Source organism: Delphinapterus leucas, chromosome 21, assembly GCF_059928025.1.
Source record: "Delphinapterus leucas isolate spDelLeu-1000000601 "Yukka" chromosome 21, BTC_Dleu_Yukka2, whole genome shotgun sequence".
In the NCBI taxonomy this organism is placed as follows: Eukaryota; Metazoa; Chordata; class Mammalia; order Artiodactyla; family Monodontidae; genus Delphinapterus; species Delphinapterus leucas.
In genome coordinates this window covers 29,062,334-29,081,549 of record NC_143149.1, presented here as the reverse complement: position 1 = coordinate 29,081,549, position 19,216 = coordinate 29,062,334, and the positions used below count along the sequence as shown (strand labels likewise).

Here is a 19,216-nt window from a genome sequence, read left to right as displayed (position 1 = left end):
CAGGGAGGCTGAGCCGGGAATGGAACCAGGGGGTCTGGTTGCAACGTCCTGGCTCCAGGGCCCTATGCTGGGCTCCTCCCTGAGAGGGGCTGAGGATGGCTCCAGGTCCCTGGGTGCTGGGCAGCCTCTGTGAGCCTGAGGCTATGTGTGCGGGTGTGTATTTGTGTGTGTACATATGTACATATGTATATGAGTGTGTGTGTGTGTGACAGAGAGAGAGAGAGAGAGAGAGAGAGACTTCATTCAACCTGATGTGGAAGCTCTCAGGGCTTGGGTGACACTGAGGGGGCTGTGGGGTCTGGTCACACAGTGGAAAGTGGAAAGGGCTTAGCACAGAGCCAGACCTGAGTTTGAGCTTTGACTCAGCCGCTTATTAGCTGTGTGACTTTGGGCAGTCTGCTTGACCTCTCTGAGCCTTGATGTCCTTATTTGTAAGTGGAAGGGGCGTCTACCTCATAGTGTTGTTGGAAGGATTAAATATATTCATTTAGGTCAATGGTGAAGGGCAATGCCTAGCACATGGTAGGCCCTAAAATAAATATTATCTTCACCTTTTCGACCATTCCAGGCAAGCTGAGAGGTGGAGGGGGTTTGCTCTTTCCTCCATTTTCCAGAATATTCTCTCTTTTTAGGCACTTTGTTCTGTCATTTACCCACCACAAATGTCAGTTTCATTTTCATCAAAGGATCACAGGCTTTATATAATAAATTTTTAACAATACACATCAATTTTTACATTGAGTAAAGGTTAAGAGGAAGAGGGCAAGGCTTAACCCCAAAGCACAAGACCTTAAAAAAAGCAAGAGTCTTCTTGGTGCCTCCCAGGTACCCCCATCTGTTTATTCTGCCTGCGTTAAGGCAGATTCTGGAAGATCTTCTCCCTTCCTTGTCTTTGGACCTGGGCTTGGAGGCTTTGCTCGGGGCCCACAATCTCGGCTGTGTCCCTGGGCACCGGCCACTGGCTCTGGACATGCCCAGACCAGCTGAGCTGCCCTCAGAGCTGTCAGCACCAGTGTGTGTGCTGGAATGACAGGCTGGGGGCTTTGGGGAGGGAAGGTGCGGGAAGCAGGTGAGAATGTGCCAGGCTGGTTTGCATTCACTGTCGGCGTGGAAACCGCCCGTAAATCACGGTGCACAGCTGAGGGTGCCTGGAGCAGGGGTGAGGAGGGAACGTGGGGCTGTCATGTGGGCAGAAACAGGCTTGGGGCTCAGGCCAGGAGGTGGAAGCTCCAGGGAGGCTGCTTTTAACTCAGGGTAAAAACAAAACAAAACAAAATTTACAGATATACACTACTGTATATAAAGTAGATAAACAACAAGGACCTACTGTATAGCACAGGAAACTACATTCAGCAACTTGTAATAATCTATAATGGGAAAGAATCTGAAAAATAATATATATATATATAACCGAAACACTTTGCTGTATACCTGAAAGATTGTAAATCAACTATACTTCAATTAAAAAAAAAAAGGTCTAACACTGGGATAGGCTGCTGTAAGGTAGTGAGCTCCCCATCCTTAGAGGTATTCCAGAGCCTGATGCTCACCCTGGGGTGCTGTGGTTGTAAGCACTCTTGTGCTGGGCAGGAGATGTATCCTTCCAACCCTGACATTCCCCAAGCCTGGGAATGTGATTTTCAAACTGAAGGGGATAGGCATTTACTTTCACTTAATTACATGTACGTTGTACTAACCACGTGCCAGGCTCTGTTCTAATTGCTTACGCATATTAACTCATTTAATTACTGAGTACCATGAGGTAGGTCCTCATATTTCCATTTTATAGCTGGGGAAACTGAGGCATAGATAAGAAGCTTGCCCAAGAGTTCCCAGCTAGTCAGTCTGACTCCAGGGTCTGTTCTCCTGCCCACTCTGCTGCTGTGGTCCTGTCTCCTGGGGCGTTTCCAGGAGGCTTGGTTGCAGCATCTTAGTCCAGGCACGGCTGAGGGGCATCTGGGGCAAAGTCCGACAGCAGGTCCTGGGAGGAGTCCCTTTCTGCAGGCACACCTTATAACCCGAAGGATGTGGTGACAGACAGGGTAGTCACCCATGTAACAGAGAGAGGGGACAGACCCTCTCCCAAAGCAGGAAGCTCATAGTGACAGAGAATCTGGATGCTTGGAAGCCCAGGTAGGAAAGGGACAGAAGGATGTCTGTTCCAGAGCCTGAGGAACAGGGAGTGGGGCTCTGAAAGTCCCAGGGGACTTCACCAAGAAGGGGACTCAGGCCCGGGGACAAGGTGAAGACTGGGGCATCAGAACTGGTAAGTGATGCTGGAAGCATTCAGGAAGAGGACTCCGAGTGGAGCCCCAGGGCTGGACTGGGTCGGCTGCCCCAGGAGAGGAGGGCCGGCTTCAGAATGCAGAGACTGGGGTTTAATCCCCTGACCTGCCACTTTCACTCCTTGTGTGACGAGGTCAGCATGGCCAACCACTCTGACCCTCGGTTTCCTTACCTTCAAAGGTGGATAATGATAACTACCTTGCAGGATCGTGGGACGGGGCGGGGTGGGGGGAAGTCAAATCAGGTAATATTTACTCACATAGAGGCTTGCGAGCAAGAGGTGCTCACCAAGTGTCTTTGTGTGCCTTCCATTGCTCTTTTCTCGGGTGGGGATTGATTTTAGAGATGGAGGGAGAGTGTGCTGGGGAGCGGGCTGGAGACGGGACGAGGCAGGAGGCTACGGAGGGCAGGGCTGGGAAAGCCAAGCCATTGGACAAACCCCGCCTACTCTGGTGCCAGCGACCACGTCGGGTTCATCAGGTTAGTCAAGGCTTTCTGGGACCCTCTGGGTACCAACCTCAGGATCCGGTAACTGGGGGCTATGGAAGGGGCAACTTCTAAAGAACAACTTGGGATTTCAAGTTCATGTGTTTGAAAACCATCCCCAGGGCCAGGGAGTGGACTGGCTCCCCCCCGGGCACTGAAGGAGCAGAAAGCTTCCCCTCTGCATCCCCTCTCCCACGTTCCCTCCTGTCGTTCTGTGAGTGCCCTTGGACACCCCTCCATCTTCTCACCTGGAAAATGAATGGACTGGGATGGGAAGATGTCTAAGCCTAATTACGTATCTTCCCTGGTCTTAGAGACCAAACATTTTATTTTTCTGCTCATCTGAAAATTTAGAAGAATCACTTCCAATCAAGGCAGCCAGACTTAACAGAAAGGTTCACAAACTGAGAATTACAATAGTAAGTTCTAAAGTTTAGATCTATTGAGTTCTAGAATTGGTGACGTTGTCCTATGTATTTGGTTTAACATTTATAATATTCTTATGTTGGAGACGAGGCTGCCAAGGACCAGAGGAGTTAAGTGACTTGCTGGTAAAGCCAGGCTCCGCACCAGGGTCTTCCAGTCCCGGCTCTGATTCAAAGTAACTGCCCATGTCTAGGTGGGCCTTAGTTTCCCCATCTGTAAAATAGGTGGATGGTTCCCTCTGGCAATCAAAGGTTATGATCTTATGATTTCTCTGTCCCTGGGGGTGCGGGGCTTTCTCTCGGTGCTGGTTGATACATTTCTGTCTCGGTCTCCACAGCATTTGGAAACCCTCTGCTTCCTACTCTGTTGTTAATGCTGACTACTGCTAAACGAAGGCTTGAAAGTAGGCCCCGAAGGGTAGTCTCAAGATGGCTCTGGATTCTCTTCTCAATTTGTAGGGTGTGGGGAGATTTTCAAAATCACATTTCTGATTGGAAGGAGCCATCGGGGTCATCCTGTGTCCGAGGGGCCCTGCCTGGTGGGTTTGGAGTCTTAAGTCCTTGCCTTCAGCAGGATGGATGAGATGGCCTGGCGAGGTCCCCAACCTCCTGCTTCTTTCAAGCCTCCTTGAAGGAGGCATGTCTATGGCAGGCCCTGGGTAACACATTTCACAACCCTCCTCTCCAGGAAGCTGTTCTTAATGTTTAACCTTAATCCCTCCCGCTGTAACTGAAGGTCCCTTCCTCCTGTTGAGTGCAAATGCAGGACAGCTGCTCCGGCTCATGGTCTGCCATCAGCTATTATTTCTCAAGATGACCCTGCGAGACAGGCCAGGGTCATTAGACCCAGTTCGGTGGTCAGTGCACACGTGTCTATTCTTGCCCGTGTGGCCGCAGACAGGCTCGCTGGGCCCGTGAATAGCTGCCTGTTTCTGGGGGTGTCTCTTAAGACACTTGTCTCCTGACGTCTGTATCACTCTGTGGACCCCAGGGGGCAGAGACCACACCTGTTTGGCTGGCTTCCTAATGACCCTTCTGTGGCTCTCCACAGCTGAGCCTGCTTTCCCGAAGGGAGCGGTTTTAGGGAAGTGGCTGAGGATGGAAACTTGAGGCAACCGATCGGAGGCAGTGTCCGGACGACACTCTTGGGCTTCTCCTTCGTCTTGGATGTGGCTCTATTTCGGGGATATCTTCGCCAGTGGGCAAAGCTGAGGATGTTCCCCGAGGGTGCACGATTCTCTGCCCTCCCGAAGGGCCACATTGAGGGCGAGGGAAAGGGCCGCGGGGGTTCTGTGGCTGCTTGGACGTTGTCCTGCCTGCTGTCCTTTCTGCAAGGAGACAGGGATGAAACCTAATCCAGCGATTTGCCGCACCCATCATCGCTAAGAACGACAGTATCATCAACAAGAACAGAACCCAGGGCCTGCCGGGTGGACGTGCCCCTCTCAGCTCCTGTCTTATCTGGCACTCTCTCTGGCCTCTGTTTAGAGTAACTTGGGCAACGTGTTTGGAAGAACAGGTGAGCAAGTGTGAGGGAATTTCAGGGGTCTGGGCCAGAGTGTCGCCTCTTCCCGGTTTAGTTTTGATGGCAACTCCCCATCCCTCTGAACAGTGTCACTGGTGGTTTGAGGCCCAGGCCCCTGTGCCCTCTCCCCAGATGGCAAGGGGGGACTTCAAGGCTCCACCTGCCCCAGGCACTGCCTCCCAGGGGCTCTCTTTCTCTAGGAGGCTGCATTCCTGTCCATAAACCTCCTTCTCCAGGGCTTAGAGCCGAGCTGTTCCTGACGTTTTTCAGAGGCCTGGATCAAAGCTGTCCAGGTCGTAAATTCTGGTGGCTGTCAGGTCCCTGGGGCAGCTGAAGAGGGTTGACAGCCCTTTGGGCCTCAAAGGAAAAAATTCGATCCACTCCGCCCACTTCCGTCTCTGCCAAGAAGCTGTCCTCTCGGAGCCCCCGCTGGGCCGTCCTTTCCTGGGAGCTGCTTCTGGAGACGGGCTTGTTTGGGGGAGAGAGAAAGCAGGGCCTGTGAGCGGGGGGCGAGCGGGAGGGGGGCGGGAGGGGACCCCCTGTGTGTGTGAGTGTGTGTGTGAGTGCACACGAGGGGCGCTGTGTGCCTTCACCTGTGTGGTTGTGAGATGCTTTGTGGGTGCCTTCACAGGTGGGCAGCTGCGGGGAGGGGGAGACAGAACCCTTAGACCCAAGCCCCTCATTTTATAGAAGAGGCCAAGGCCCAGGAGGATGAAGAGCTTGCTCTCAGCCCACAGCTCGGGCTCCTCAGGAAACCAGACCACAAAACCGGCGCCTAGCTCCCTGTCAGGAGCAGAACATCAAGGCCGCAGGAATCATCTGTCAGGATTCGAAACATCGAGGAAGGTCTAGGGAACCCCTCCTCACCCTTCTCTAGCATTAATGGAGGCAGTGCTTGTGGGTTTTGCAGGCACCTCAGGGGCCGTGTGACTGACACCCACGAGGAACTTGAGGCTGGAGGAGAAAATGAAATGAAACTGGAGGATCTCAGAAACCGTCGGGTGGAGAGCAGCTGGTGCCCCCTCCCTGGACAGTGATGGTGGGTGTGGAACTTTCTGTCTGGATGTGTAGGAGGCCTCGACGGTCCTCTGTTTGCCTCAGGACACTGGTGGCTTTGGGGCTGAGATTTTAGCTCTCCTGGAAATGGCACAGGACTGTTCAGGCAAAACTCACCATTTTCTTTCCTCTTCAGGGTTTCCCTAAGAATCCCAAGTGCCAGGGAAAGAAAAGGTTGTAGAAACAACTTAGCTTGAGCCTTTCATTTACCACCCACCCCCATCACCCCCCCTGCCCTGAGGAAAATGAGGCCAGAGAAGGGAAGGGACTAGTGGCAGAAGGAAAGCCATCAGCCCAGCAACTCTGGGGTCTGGCCTGGCTTCCAGGGACTCAAGCCTGAGCCAGTTTACAAGACAAATGCACACAAATGTTGCTGTCGATAAACCATAGATGTGCTTGTATAAAACATGTAAACGTATATGGCCACGATTTCGGGAAAATGCCGCACAGATAAAAGTAACTTTAAGTCCCCTATAAAATGTTAAAGGCGAGTCCTTAACTCCTAGCTGCTCGGCAGGCTCTCAGAGTTAAACAGCAGAAACACACCATTGTAAAGCAATTATACCCCAATAAAGATGTTAAAAAAAAAAAAAAAAGGCGATGGTCGCAGCAGCTCCAGTGTTGACCGTTCAGCACCTGCGCATGTAAAGAGGGGACCGAGAAGCAAAGGGGACGGAGACAGGGGATCAGGTGTCACAGAGACTTGGGTTCCAGGCCAGGCTGGGCTCTCGATAACTGCTGACCTTGGGCAAATTGTCTTGCAGTTTCCTGATGTACTTTCCTCATAGCTAATCATACGGATGGAACCATATCGGTCCTCGGAGCGGCGCTGGGGACCTGGTATATGCTCAGCAGTTGTCCCCTTTTAGAGGTGCCTTGGGATCTTGGTCCAGGTCGCATTGAAAACATCTCACTCTGGGAGGCAGAACCAAGAAGGACCTCGCCCCCTTGGATAGGACGCGGGCAGGCAGGGTCTGTCGAAGTCTAGGGACAAATCCCCCGCGAGGTGAAGTGGGCCACGAGACGGCTGGGTTCCACTAACTCAGATTTATCCTAGTTGCAGATGTTGCCTGCGGCTTGGGTGGCTTTCAGGGCCTTTGCTCCATCTCGGGAGCTCACCCCTTGGCTGAGCTTTAGGGCTCTGTTAAGGTCTGGATTGTGTCCCCCAAATTCATATGTTGAAGTCCTACCTCCAGTGCCTCAGAATGCAACTGTATTTAGAGATGGGGATCTTAAGAGGCCATTAAGTTAACATAAGGACATTAGGGTGGGCCCTAATAAGAGGAGGACATTTGGACAAAGACAGGCACACAGGGAAGACCATGGAAAGACACAGGAAGAAGACGGCCATCTACAAGCCAAGGAAAGAGACCTCAGAAACAACCCTGCTGACCCTGGGACCCTGGACTTCTAGCCCCCGGAACTGTGAGAAAATACACTTCAGTTGTTGAGGCCGCTCCGTCTGTGGTTCCAGGTTGCGGTGGCCAGAGGTGACTAACTTGGCTTGCACACAGCCCTGCTCCTGAGGCCTGAGGAGCAGCAACGGCGGCCCCCCACTGGCACCCAGATTCCTGGACGGGACCAAGGGCCGGCGCTGCTTCTCAGACTTTTGTGTGTGTGGTTTTTTAAAATTGAAGCATAGTTGATTTCCAATATTATATTAGTTTCTGGTGTACAACATAGTGATTCAATATTTTTATAGATTAAACTCTTTGAAAAGTTACTATATTGACTGTATCCCTGTCCCTTGCAAGATAGTCTTTTAGCTTATTTATTTTATACGTAGTAGTTTGTGCCTCTTACTCCCCTGACCCTACATTGCCCCTCCCACCACCCCTCTCCTCACTGGTTTATTCTCTAGATCTGTGAGTCTGTTTCTGTTTTGTTATATTCATATGTTTATTTTATTTTGCAGGTTCCACACATAAGGGATATTATATACATATTTGCCTTTCTCTAGCTGACTTAATTCGCTAAGCATAATATCCTCCAGGTCCGTCCACATGGTTGCAAATTTCATTCTTTTTTATGGCTGAGTAGTATTCCACTGTGTATATATACCGCATCTTTTTTATTCATTCATCTGGGATGGGCACTTGGGTTGCTTCCACGTCTTGGCTATTGTAAATAGTGCTGCTATGAACATTGGGATGCATGTGTCTTTTCGAATTAGTGTTTTCATTTTCTTTGGATATATACCCAGGGGTGGAATTGCTGGGTCATACGGTAGTTCTATTTTTAGCTTTTTGAGGAACCTCCCTACTGTTTTCCATAGAGGCTGCTATCATCAAAAAGACCATAAATAACAAATGTTGGTAAAGATGTGGAGAAAAGGGAACCCAAGTATGCTGTTGGCGGGAATGTAAATTGGTGCAGCCACTACAGACTTTTGTGTGCTTGAAAATCTCCTTGAGGGGCTTGCGTTGAAGATGCAGAGTCCATGACCACTCCCCCCATTCAGAGCCTCATCCAGTTATGTCTGGGCAGGCGCCCTGGGGACGTTCCCCAGTGGCTCTGACGACAGAGTCCGTCCCTTGGAGACACTGTCTCGCCCTCAGACCCACCCAGGCTTGCCTTCCTGGGGGTTAGTGCTGAGGGGATGGTGGCAGGTGTCACTCCTCAGTCACCCAGGAGGCTGGAAGCACTTCCCTGCGCTCCACACCCCTGTCTCGCAGGTCTGCTGGCGGCTGGAGACCTGGCAGCCTGGGGCCGAGTGAGTGGAGACACAGGCCGGCCTGCGGGGCACGCCAGGTGGGGAGCGTGGTGGGTTGGCTGCTGTGAGGCGTGTGGGGAAGGTCTGAACTCCTCGGCATCTCACTCTCGTCGGCTCCCAGCATGACAGACGCACAAAGGTACCTTTTAGAGGTGGGAAAGTATAGGTGCTGCCACTTCAAAGGCCTTGGCAGCCAGAGCTCTTCTTTGATAGATGGCCGTATTATTAATGGTGATTTATTGCCGGGGCCATTTTGACAACAGAAATAACCAGTTTCCCCAGCTTCTTGGCCTCTTCCCCCGCACCTGGCTGGATTTTTTTTGGCCGTAGGGGTTACCTCCCTGAACAAGGAGGCCGGGGCATCTGTTGAACGCACACAGTGAGGTATTGGCCTATGAACTTGTCATCATGTGTCATAAAGTTTAGTGAAATGCTGGCAGATTGTAATCCTAAAGAGGGCAATTGCCAATTGCTTGCTTTCTCTCTCTTTATTTTTCTTTCTCTCTCTCTCTCTCTCCCTCACCTCCTCTCCTGGTTGAGTTTGTTCTTACCTCTGTCCTACTTGCTTGATTAGCCACAAGCAGGAGTCTGCTGCTTTGCAATTTTCCCAGAGTGAGCCCGGCCTTGGCTAGGCAGAGCTCATGGGAGAGCAGATTACGGGAGCCCATCACCCTGTTACTGGCTGCAGCCAACAGACGGGGTCTGTGGACACAGGGAGGTGTCCCAGCCCTGGCGGCTGCAGGCAGGCAGCAGAGAAGAGCAGGAGGTGTTGGGGTGGTTTCTGGCTCCAGCTAATGGGGGTTCTTTAGCATCTGTTGCTTTTGCACATTACTTGGATTCCTCTCCTGAGTTTATCTCCCTCTGCCTTTTCCTAGCTTGCTTTTGGATCTGGAGGTAGCAGTGGGGTGGTGGGGGGATTGTAGGAGAGGAATCACTTGATCTGAGCTTGAGTCCTGGCTGCCCCTCACTTGCTGCAATTCCTCAGCCGGAGACTCAGTTTCTAAATCTGTAAAATGGGGTGACAGTTCTTGCCCTGCCTACTTCACATGGCTTCAGAGAGGATCAAATCAGAAAACGGATGAAAGAGGATGGTTAATAGCAAATCACCCTGCAAATCTGTTGGATTATTGTAATCTCATATGCGCTGTCACAGAGTTTTGTTTCATGTCTAATTGAGCCTCAGCTTCTGTTATTCCAAAGGATTGTAAGCCTATCAGGATCGGTCTTCTGTTTCTCTTTATGGCTCTTCAAGGCTGTGATGACCTTGGTTTCTAAATCGACGTGGGAGGCATTGTTTAACTCATGGTCTGAACAATGGGGATTTTCAGGCACGTTCATGACAAACAGTGGCTCTGTGTACAGTGCTGGGTTAAGAATACAGAAACAAATAGGCTGCGGACCAAACTGAAATGATTGAATCACAGTTTGTCAGATCTTGAAAGGACCTTAGGGAACGGCTAGTTTAATTATCCCATTTTATAGATTTGTAAGGTGAGGCTCAAAGAGGTAGAACGACATTCCTGAAGTCAGCAGTGGTGGGACTAGAATTCGTGTCGCTGAGCCCCAGGCCAGTACTTTCTCACTGGGAGAAGCCTCTTAACGGCCATGATTCTGGCTGCTCCTTCTTTTCCACTAACAGGAGATTTCACCCCTCTCTTCAGGTATCCTCATCAATTCTCTCTCAGGGAAAGATCATCTGGCAGTCATTTACACCCTAGTATGAATTTAACTCAATATTTAGCTCAGTCCGACGTGTTTGCTTTTGAAGCCTCATTCCCCATTAAACAGACAGAGCTGGGCTTTGTTCCCTGTCAACAGAGTTTCTAGTACTGGTGAGAAGAGAGGCAATGCTTTTTGAGGCAGAGGCTTGTGATTCTCACCCCCTGAAATCATCTTAGTTGCTTACTCTGCAGGGCAGCCAGGGCTGGGCACTGCTTCCTCCATTACACTGCCCTGGCCTGGATCTATGTGTCCCGAGTTCAGAACATGTTTGTCAGGACCTGTCAGGGAGTGAGGTTGGGTAGATGGGTGGAGTCAGACAGGTTTAAAAATGGAAAGAAGCAAGACAGAGTGGAGGTGCTCCCTAAACACGCTGCCCCTTCATTTTGTTTCTGCTGTCTTTCCCATAGCTGGAAAACACTAGAAGCAGACGTGCTAAGAACTGTTTAAGTTCCAAGTGCCTGGTGTGGGGAGAGTTTCTAAGCCCTTACTGTGTGCCAGGCACTGTCCTGTGTGCAGAGTGGTGAGGAAAAGACATACCATCAACACGCAGAGCTCAAGTCTAGAGTCAGGGCCACAGGCAGGGGGAGGGGGGACTACCCAGGGCAAACGTGCTGCCCTTCCTGCCTTTGCCCTTGAAGGGAGCAGCGATGCCCTTTCTGTAGGTCTCCTTGAAACTTTGGTAGAATCTGATGAAGTCTAACATTGATAAAGTGATTGCTGTGACTTTTGGTGGTTGGAAATGCAAAGGGATGGAGAGGATTTAGAAATGATGAGAGAGAGAGAGAGAGAGGCGCAGAAGAACACCAGAATCCCTCTCATTTTAGGCATGTAGCTTACAGGGAAGCAAGGCAGCCACGTGCAAATGTCCTTGCTGGCTTTAGAGAAGGGGCCTGGAGCCTGGGGCATAGGCAGAGATGGCCATGCAGGGCCTCAGCCTAGAGGAGATGGTGCCTGAAGCCAGGAGAACAGATGCTATCTCTGCAGGGAGAAGGAGATTGCAACCCTGAGTCTGTGCAAGTGCAGCTTGAGCTGGGATGGCGAGTAGCATTGCACGCTGCCCTCAGTTCCTTGTTCGGTGATCATCTGAGGGTTTGCTGAGGTTGACCAGCTGCCTGGTGGGTCCTGAGCACAGAGAAGAGTGGAGGATAAAGAAGGGCCAGGGTGGGGCTACTAGCCTCCCCCCAACCCCAAGTGCACGATGAGACCTGTGGCCTTGCCGTCTGTGTGTGGTCCTGTCGGGGACAGACTGGCTCTGACTCCCCTGGGGCTTCAGGGAGGGCCCCTCCTTCCAAGGATCCAGGTGGTGAAGGAGAATGCTCTTTTGGCGGGGGGTCTTCTGAGAGCCACCCATCTCCCCTGCAGCTGAGTGGAAGTACCTTGCCTGACCCCAGGGCCAGCCCCATGTAGCAAGGCCTCGGCGATGTCAGACCTGAAAGGCAACCCGCTGGCCCTGTAGGCTCTGGAGCTGACAGGTGTCTGACAGGTATCCCAGCCAGAGCCTGGAGATGAGGGAGATAGGCCGGTTAAGCTCCTTTCCTCCTGGAGATGATAATTGCAGTGCAACAGCAGTGCTGTAGTTGCTCAATAAAGCCCTGGCCCCCCTGTGATAGACTGATGGCTGAAACACTTTATCTGAGCTGAGGATCCGTCATGTGTATGTACATGGGTGTGCGGGGGATAGGAAGGGAGAAAAGGCAGCTCCGAGAACATTTCCAGAGGTGCTCAGGAAATTCCTAGCCCTCCTCCCTTCCCTGAAGTATCATCCAGAAGGTCTTTCCAGAATTTATAGATCTACGGATCGCTTCCAGATCTTAGCACAGCATAGACACCTCATGAAATATTTACCTGGGCTGATGACAGTGATGATGAAGATGGGGGGGCCTGGAAGGGGCTATGTTTTTGCCAAGTTTAATTAATTCAATTCAACAAATATTTAACAAGTATGCATTCTTGCCCAGGGCTAGGAAAGCTCTAATTATTATTTTGCGGGAGGAAGGAGGGAAAGGCACTGAAAATATAAATAAGGATGACACAGGCTCTTTTCTCTAGAACCCTGACCTATCTTGAGGGGCCAGGCCACGCACAAACTGGCTGGCTGGGAGCGAGTGCAGGCAGGTGGAGTTGGGACGTAACGACAGATGGTCCAGAGTGTAGCTTGAGGCACACGCACCTAGTGGGATCCTTGCTCTGCCTCTTACTGTCTGTAGGATCGTGGGTTAGTTTCCTGTTTTTTGGGTTCCTCAATTTCCTCAGCTCTAAAATGGAGACAGTGACATTCCCCAGCTCCCAAGGTTGACATGAAGGTTACATGATTTGGTGACTTAGCACCATCCCCGATCAGTAGCTCAGTAGGAAACGTCGCCAGCATGGTTGTGATGGAGAATGGGGATCCAGTGACAGAGCCAGGCTGCAGATGACCAGGAACCAAATGACTGTCACCGACTCAGGGCTCTGTGCATGCTGGCTATACCAGTGCTTTCAATTTTTTTAAAAAAAATTTAGAACCAGCGCATTTTTGTTTTATTTTATTTATTTATTTTGGCCGCTCCGTGTGGCTTGCAGGACCTTAGTTCCCTGACCAGGGATCGAACCTGTGCCCCCTGCAGTGGAAGCACGGTGTCTTACCACTGGACCGTCAGGGAATTCTCTAGAACCAGTTCATTTTAATAGGTAATATACATCCAAGTGGTTTAAAAGTTAAAAAGAACTGTGCATAGAAAAGGAAAGTAGCTGTCTTCCCTGTCCCCTAAGCAGTCTTTTCCCTCTTCCCCGAGGCAACCTCTGACACCAGTTTCTGGGGTGTCAGTATATGTTGATGACGGTGATGGTGAACATAGCCAATACTCCTTAGGCTTACCATGTGCCCAGCGTTATTTTAAGTGCTTATATTAATACTTTTAATTCATATGCACATTCATATTTATATTTATACATTCATATTCATATACATAACATATTGATTCATTTAATCGTTACAGGAATGATTTATAAGGTAGGTACCGTTGTTATCACTAGTTGTCGGAACATATATAATTAAATATTTTTACTCTATTTTTTTCCATTTGAGACATTTACTTATATCTTTCCAATCTCAATATATAAGAAAAATTCCCTAAACAACAGTGATAATTAGGGAAGCAGATGGGCCATGGTCATTGGAGAGACTTCATAAAGGAACAGGGCTGGGGAGGATGGTGAGAAAGATAGGTCGTGCTGTCAAACATCTACAGAAAAACTTCACAAGAGTCTTGCAGCTCTTACTCCATTTTCCCCAAAACACGGGAGGGTGAGGTAAGGATGACCATCTCCATTTTCATAGATGAGAAGAGAAATCAGAGGAGCTAAGTGACTTGCCCCAAACCTTACAACTGATCCCAAGCTGGCACTTAGCCCTCTCTGGCCTCCTGGTCCTTAGCCTCACATTTTGCCATGGCACCATGGTGGCATGGGGGGATCAAGCATGAGTAGAGGTCGGGGAGTGAGAGAGCACTGCACACCTTGTGGAGGCCAGACTGTTGAGTAGGAGTTCATGGGCAGGGAGAGTGGGAGAGAGATGGAGGTGAGACAGCGGGGGCTCCAGGGGGCTTCGCTTGAGCCTTAACCTTCTAGTAAGGAGAAGGTCTAAGTAGAGATGCCATCCTCTGGCCTCTTGTCCTTGGGGGGTCCCTACCATCCAGACCCAACAGGGACCCAAGCGGGGTGGGAGTGGAGCTTCTCGACACACTTCTCAGATGGGCCTTGAAAGATTTTGGACTTCTTTTGTGGGATAGAGAAATTGTCCCCCCACCACCCCACCGCCGGGTTTGTAAAGGCTATAGAGGAAAGGGCACACCAGGGTTAAAAACTGGAGAGCTGCCTGCTTAGATCTGGTGAGCCAACCCCCGTGACACATGGGGTGACCCAAGATGTGTGCATAGAGATTTCACAGCAAAGACTTCATTTCTGTAGCTATTTATTAAAACCTGCTTCTCAAAATTCCTTCCCTTCTGTGCGTTTCAGTTTCCTCATCCGTGGCATAGAGATAATAACGCTTGCCCGACTTACCTCCCAGGCTGGGGTGTAGGTTTAATGAGAAATCGTGTAAGTGCTTTGCCCTTGTTAGGGGTGGTGACGAAGGTGATGGCTGTTTCTCTCCCCACTCGGGGTGTTGGTACCCATCCCTGGCCTCACTCTGTCTTCAGGAGGAACAAAGGCTCTCCTGGAAACATGGGGCAGCCGTCATGTGTGGCATCTGGGTCTCGTGCAGAGACCCTGAGTAGAGGCCAGATTTCTCCTATGAGTCTGATTCTCCTCATTAAGGAGAAAGCTCCAAAGCTCCGGCATCCCTTGGGCACACAGTAAAGCATTTGTGCATCTGTGTCAATTTCCCCGCCGAGTCTTAATTTTTCTAAATTACAAACACAATTGTGCGTTTCATGGAAAAATTAGAAAATACAGACAAAACAAAAGAATTAAAAACTGTATTATTTCTACCATGGTCAACACCAAATGTATAGGTACTCTCAGTTTCTTTTCTTTGTGGGTAGGTGTGTGTATTTTTGCAAAATGAAACCCTGTTGTACATAATGTTTTGTAACCTATTTTTAAGATCGACAACATACCACAAACATCTTTCCATGTTGACCCAAATGCGTCTCCATCATGCTGTTTAAGTTAAGACTTTGTTCTCATGGGCAGCTCCAGAGACCCCTGGATGTGTGAGAAAAAGGGTTGGCCGAGAAGTGACTTCTCCCCAATGGCCAATGTTTATTCTCAGGTGTGTAGACACCTGGGTCTCCCTGGAGGCAGGCAAGGTTTGGGAAACACTGAACTTGGGGTCAGATAGGCCAGGAGTCCAGCTGCAGCTCTGCCATTTACAAGCTGTAATTGGGAAGGGAAAGGACCCAGGGTGACCAGCTTACCATCTCCAGGCCTCCGTAAAGGAGTAATGGCAGAGTGTAAGTAAAGGAGCTTTGTAAACTGACAGCAGCTATTAACAAAGTTATGGATGAACAAAGCCTACTTTGCTGCTTCTGCAGGAGAAATTCCAATGTTTTGAGGATCATAAAACACCGTGAACAAATGAGTCTGGCCTGTAGGAAGGAGGAGAGCTTGAGAGAGAAAAATCATATTTTAGTTTTGAGAAATGATTTGGACTTTGAAAACAGACTTCTTGGTAAGTAAAGGGGTGGGGAAGGAGAGAGGAAAAAGATGAATTTCTAGGAAGCCAGAAACAAGGGTTCCTAATAAACAGTAATAGGGATGGTGACAAGGATGGTGGTGATCATGATGGTGACGGTGGTGATGATGGTGGCAGCTAACACAGAGCATGTACTATGTGTCACTTTACAGAGACAAACTCAGCTAATCCCCTGAACATCCCTATGCGGTTAAGTATAATTATTGTCCCCATTTTACAGGTGAGGGCAACGAGGCACAGAAAGAAAGATGAACTAACTTAACCAGGTCACATAGCTGGTAAGCGAGAGATCCAGGATCTGAGCCCAAGGTCACAGGTTTCTGTAGACTCAACATACCTGGGACCAGACACGATGGGAAGGGCTGCAGAGCCAGCTCTAGATAGATGGACTTTGAAGACAAATGCTGTATCTATGAGTCATTGTCTATTTGGAGACAGCTTGCAGCGGGTGAGTAGCTTCACTTACAGTCAAGGGGACCAGCTGGAAAGCATTTCAGCCTGTGACAACTTGGGAAGTGGAGGGGTGGGGAAGGAAGGGGGAGGAGCCTGTGTTCATTATTTGTCCAGAGCCCTGGGGAGGTGACCAGTGGGAGGGAGTATCCGCTAGGATGCTGAGCCATGACATTCTTTTTTTTCCTGCTCCCTCCCCCCATGACATTCTTGATTGTCGGCCTCCGCCAGGAGGAACTGAGGTTGGTGAGAACTTCCCCTGTGCTTAAGATGGACTCTGGTTCTCCTGGGGGTCTGCCCGTGGCTGGTGTCTCTTGGTTCACCCGGAGGCACAGGCTTCCCTTTCCCCTCCTCTCCCGCCCACCCGCTCTCCCTCCCAAGCACGGCTTGGTGGGGGCAGCCATGGGATGGAGAGAGCGACCTCTCTGTGGGTGCTCGGAGGACCCCGAGAGCTGTCCTGAAGCCCTGGAGAAGTTTGGAGGAAGTTCTGTGTTCCTTCCGTGGCATCGTCAACGTGGGGAGGAAAATACAGCAGCCATCGTCAGGGGGCTATTCGTCCGGTTCTGCTGCACTCGGAACCTGTCCGGAGGGGCTGACAAGTAAAGGACCCGTTGGCTGATGGTGGGCAGGCTGGGCTGTCTGTCAGAGTCACGTGTGCGTACTTGGCAAAAACGGGTCCTGAAACCCTCCCAAGCCTCTGAGAAAGCTTAGTAGAGATGCTGGTCTCCTGTGGGTGGCTGGGCCTGAGGGGCTGCATTGCAGGGAAAGCCGCTACAGGACAGAAGGTGCTGGAAGCGGGAGGGAGGCCTCAGCAGAGTAGCGGTGAGCAGTGCAATCGACGACGTGCTACGTGCTGTGCTGGGTGCCTGGGACTGAGGTCCCCACCACACACTGCAGCCCATCCCTCCGAGGGCTGCAGGAGCCGGCAGGTAAATGATGAACTATCATCCCGAATGCTAAGTGTGAGCTGGGCACACGTGGAGAAAGTGGGATGGGCTCTGGGTGGAAGATTCTTCACAGCCGGGGAACCCCTGTGCAGAGAGCTCTGCCCTGTCCACTGATGATCCCTTTTCAGGAAACGGGCCCTTCCCTGGATGCTTGATAATCCATTTAAAAAACCAATAGTGTATCACAGACATCTTTTCATGTTGATCCAAATTCATCCGCATCCCCATTTTTTGGTTAAGACTCTGTTTCAATGCACAGTTCTGGGGATCCCTAAACGTGTGAGATGGGAAGGGTTCACTGGGAAACTATTTCTCCTCTCTGCATGTGGGCGCGTGCGGGCATGCGTGCATACATACACACATACTTCGTGTGCACGCTCACACACACATACTTCTAAAACTTATTTACTTTATGGCTCAATGCATTTTGTTTAAAGAAATTTAGTTTAGAAAATTTCAAATATACACAAGATTAGAGAGAAGAGCATGGTGAGTCCCCATGTACTCATCTCCCAGCACCTGCAGTTATCAACATTTTGCCAATGTTGTTTCCTCCATCTCCCCAGTGCATTATAAAAACAGTCACAATTCCCTGCATTCCATCAATGCTTCAGAATGCATCACCTCATGCCATCCTTATGACAGTCCTACTGAGTTCAGCAGAGTGGTTATTACTATCTTCATTTAAAAAAAATATTTATTTATTTTTGGCTGTGTTGGGTCTTTGTTGCTGCGCGCGGGCTTCTCATTGTCGTGGCTTCTCTTGTTGCGGAGCATGGGCTCTAGGCGCACAGACTTCAGTAGTTGTGGTTCACGGGCTCTAGAGCTCAGGCTCAGTAGTTGTGGCGCACGGGCTTAGTTGCTCCGTGGCATGTGGGATCTTCCTGGGCCAGGGCTCGAAACTGTGTCCCCTGCATTGGCAGGCAGATTCTTAACCACTGAGCCACCAGGGAAGCCCCTATCTTCATTTTATAGAGAAAACCAAAGCTCAGAGAGGTTAAGGAACTTTTCCAAGGTCACACAGCTAGACAGCCCAGGACTTCTGATGCCTAATCAGGTTCCATCTCATTGGATTATTCCAACTGCATTTTAGGATGCAGGCAGGGCAAGCAGGGGTGTAGCTTAGCTGGTGGAAGGTCTCTGAGGCTCTCAGCCTACAGGGTTGCCCAGTCTAAGGCCTTCCTTTTAACCCCTTTGCTAGACCTGCCCCACTGCTTGGAGCAGCTAGAGCAGGGGAGGGCAAATTAAGCTCTCCCAGGTTTTTCACCGGTGGCTTCCTTGGATCGTGGCTGCAGGATGTTTATAATACTCGGAATCAATTTGAGGCGCAGAGATTTTCAATCAGGGAGGCAGGTTGCGCTGATAAGGTCAAAAGGCCTGTCGCCAGCGAGGATCACAGCATCTGACATATTAATTTGAGCTGTCAGAACCAATACGTGTAACGGAGGCGTGGAGACACAGGCCCTGTTTCGGAGAAAGAGTGGGAAAGGAACAAACAGGGGAAAGTACGACCCTGTGACAGACTAACGTTTCACAGACTCCTGTAGACCCAGTCCCGCCGCGGGTAGCCAGCGGGCCGCCCATTCCTGGGGAGGCATACGTGGACGGGAGGATGGGACTTCTCCGCGGGATGCTGGCCGCATCACAGCGGCCAGTTGGCCCTGTAATTAAATTCTCCCCGGCTTTTCCCTGACGCCCACTCGTTGTCTCTTTCCTTGCCTCCACATCAGTTGAGCTCCAAAGCTCTGAGCCTCAGTGGGAAGTACATTTGTTACTGACAACCCTTTGACACCTGCAGCTGGAGTTGGCTCCCAGCAAAAAAATCACCATGAGCCCTTCTTCTCCCGAGACTCACACTCAGCCTGCCTCACGACTGGTACCCTTCCTCTCTTTCCTGCCCCCCCGTTCCCGTTCTCCTTGTTGTCCCTCTCCATCTCATTCTCCCCATCCCCAGTTCCTTTGGGCAACCCTGCCATCCCCTCAAGACCCCATACCTTCCCCGAGACCTGGGAGCTGATGCTCTCAAATGAACCCTTGTGAACACACAACAGCGCAGGTCTGCACGGGTCCCGGGCGTGCAGGGTACACACTGTGTTCCCGGGGACCCCATCTTATTGGGTTGCACATGTAAAGCACGGTGGACCCAGAAAAGCCCAGTAGTCTCCATGCTTCTTATACCAAGTGATCAGGAAAGAATGGGAACATACAATGTCATGGCCAAGACATCATAAAGGCTCCATTCCTGGAAGCCCCTGGGCCATGACTGGGGGGTGGTCTATGTCAAGCAAAGGAAGAGTGATTCCCCATCCAGTGGGAGCAATGAACACAGGCAGACCTCATTTTATTGCACTTTATTGTGTTTCGCAGGTACTGTGTTTTTTACAAACTGGAGGTTTGCAGTAACCCTGTATCAAACGAGTCTATCGG

The 19,216-nt window shown here is 50.5% G+C and overlaps 1 pseudogene; it reads right to left on the bottom strand.

Moving 5' to 3' along the window:
* LOC149744449 (eukaryotic translation initiation factor 2 subunit 3, X-linked pseudogene) overlaps window positions 1-18,765 on the bottom strand; it is a 70,035-nt pseudogene extending 51,270 nt beyond the window's left edge.
* Between the last annotated feature and the right edge of the window lie 451 nt (window positions 18,766-19,216).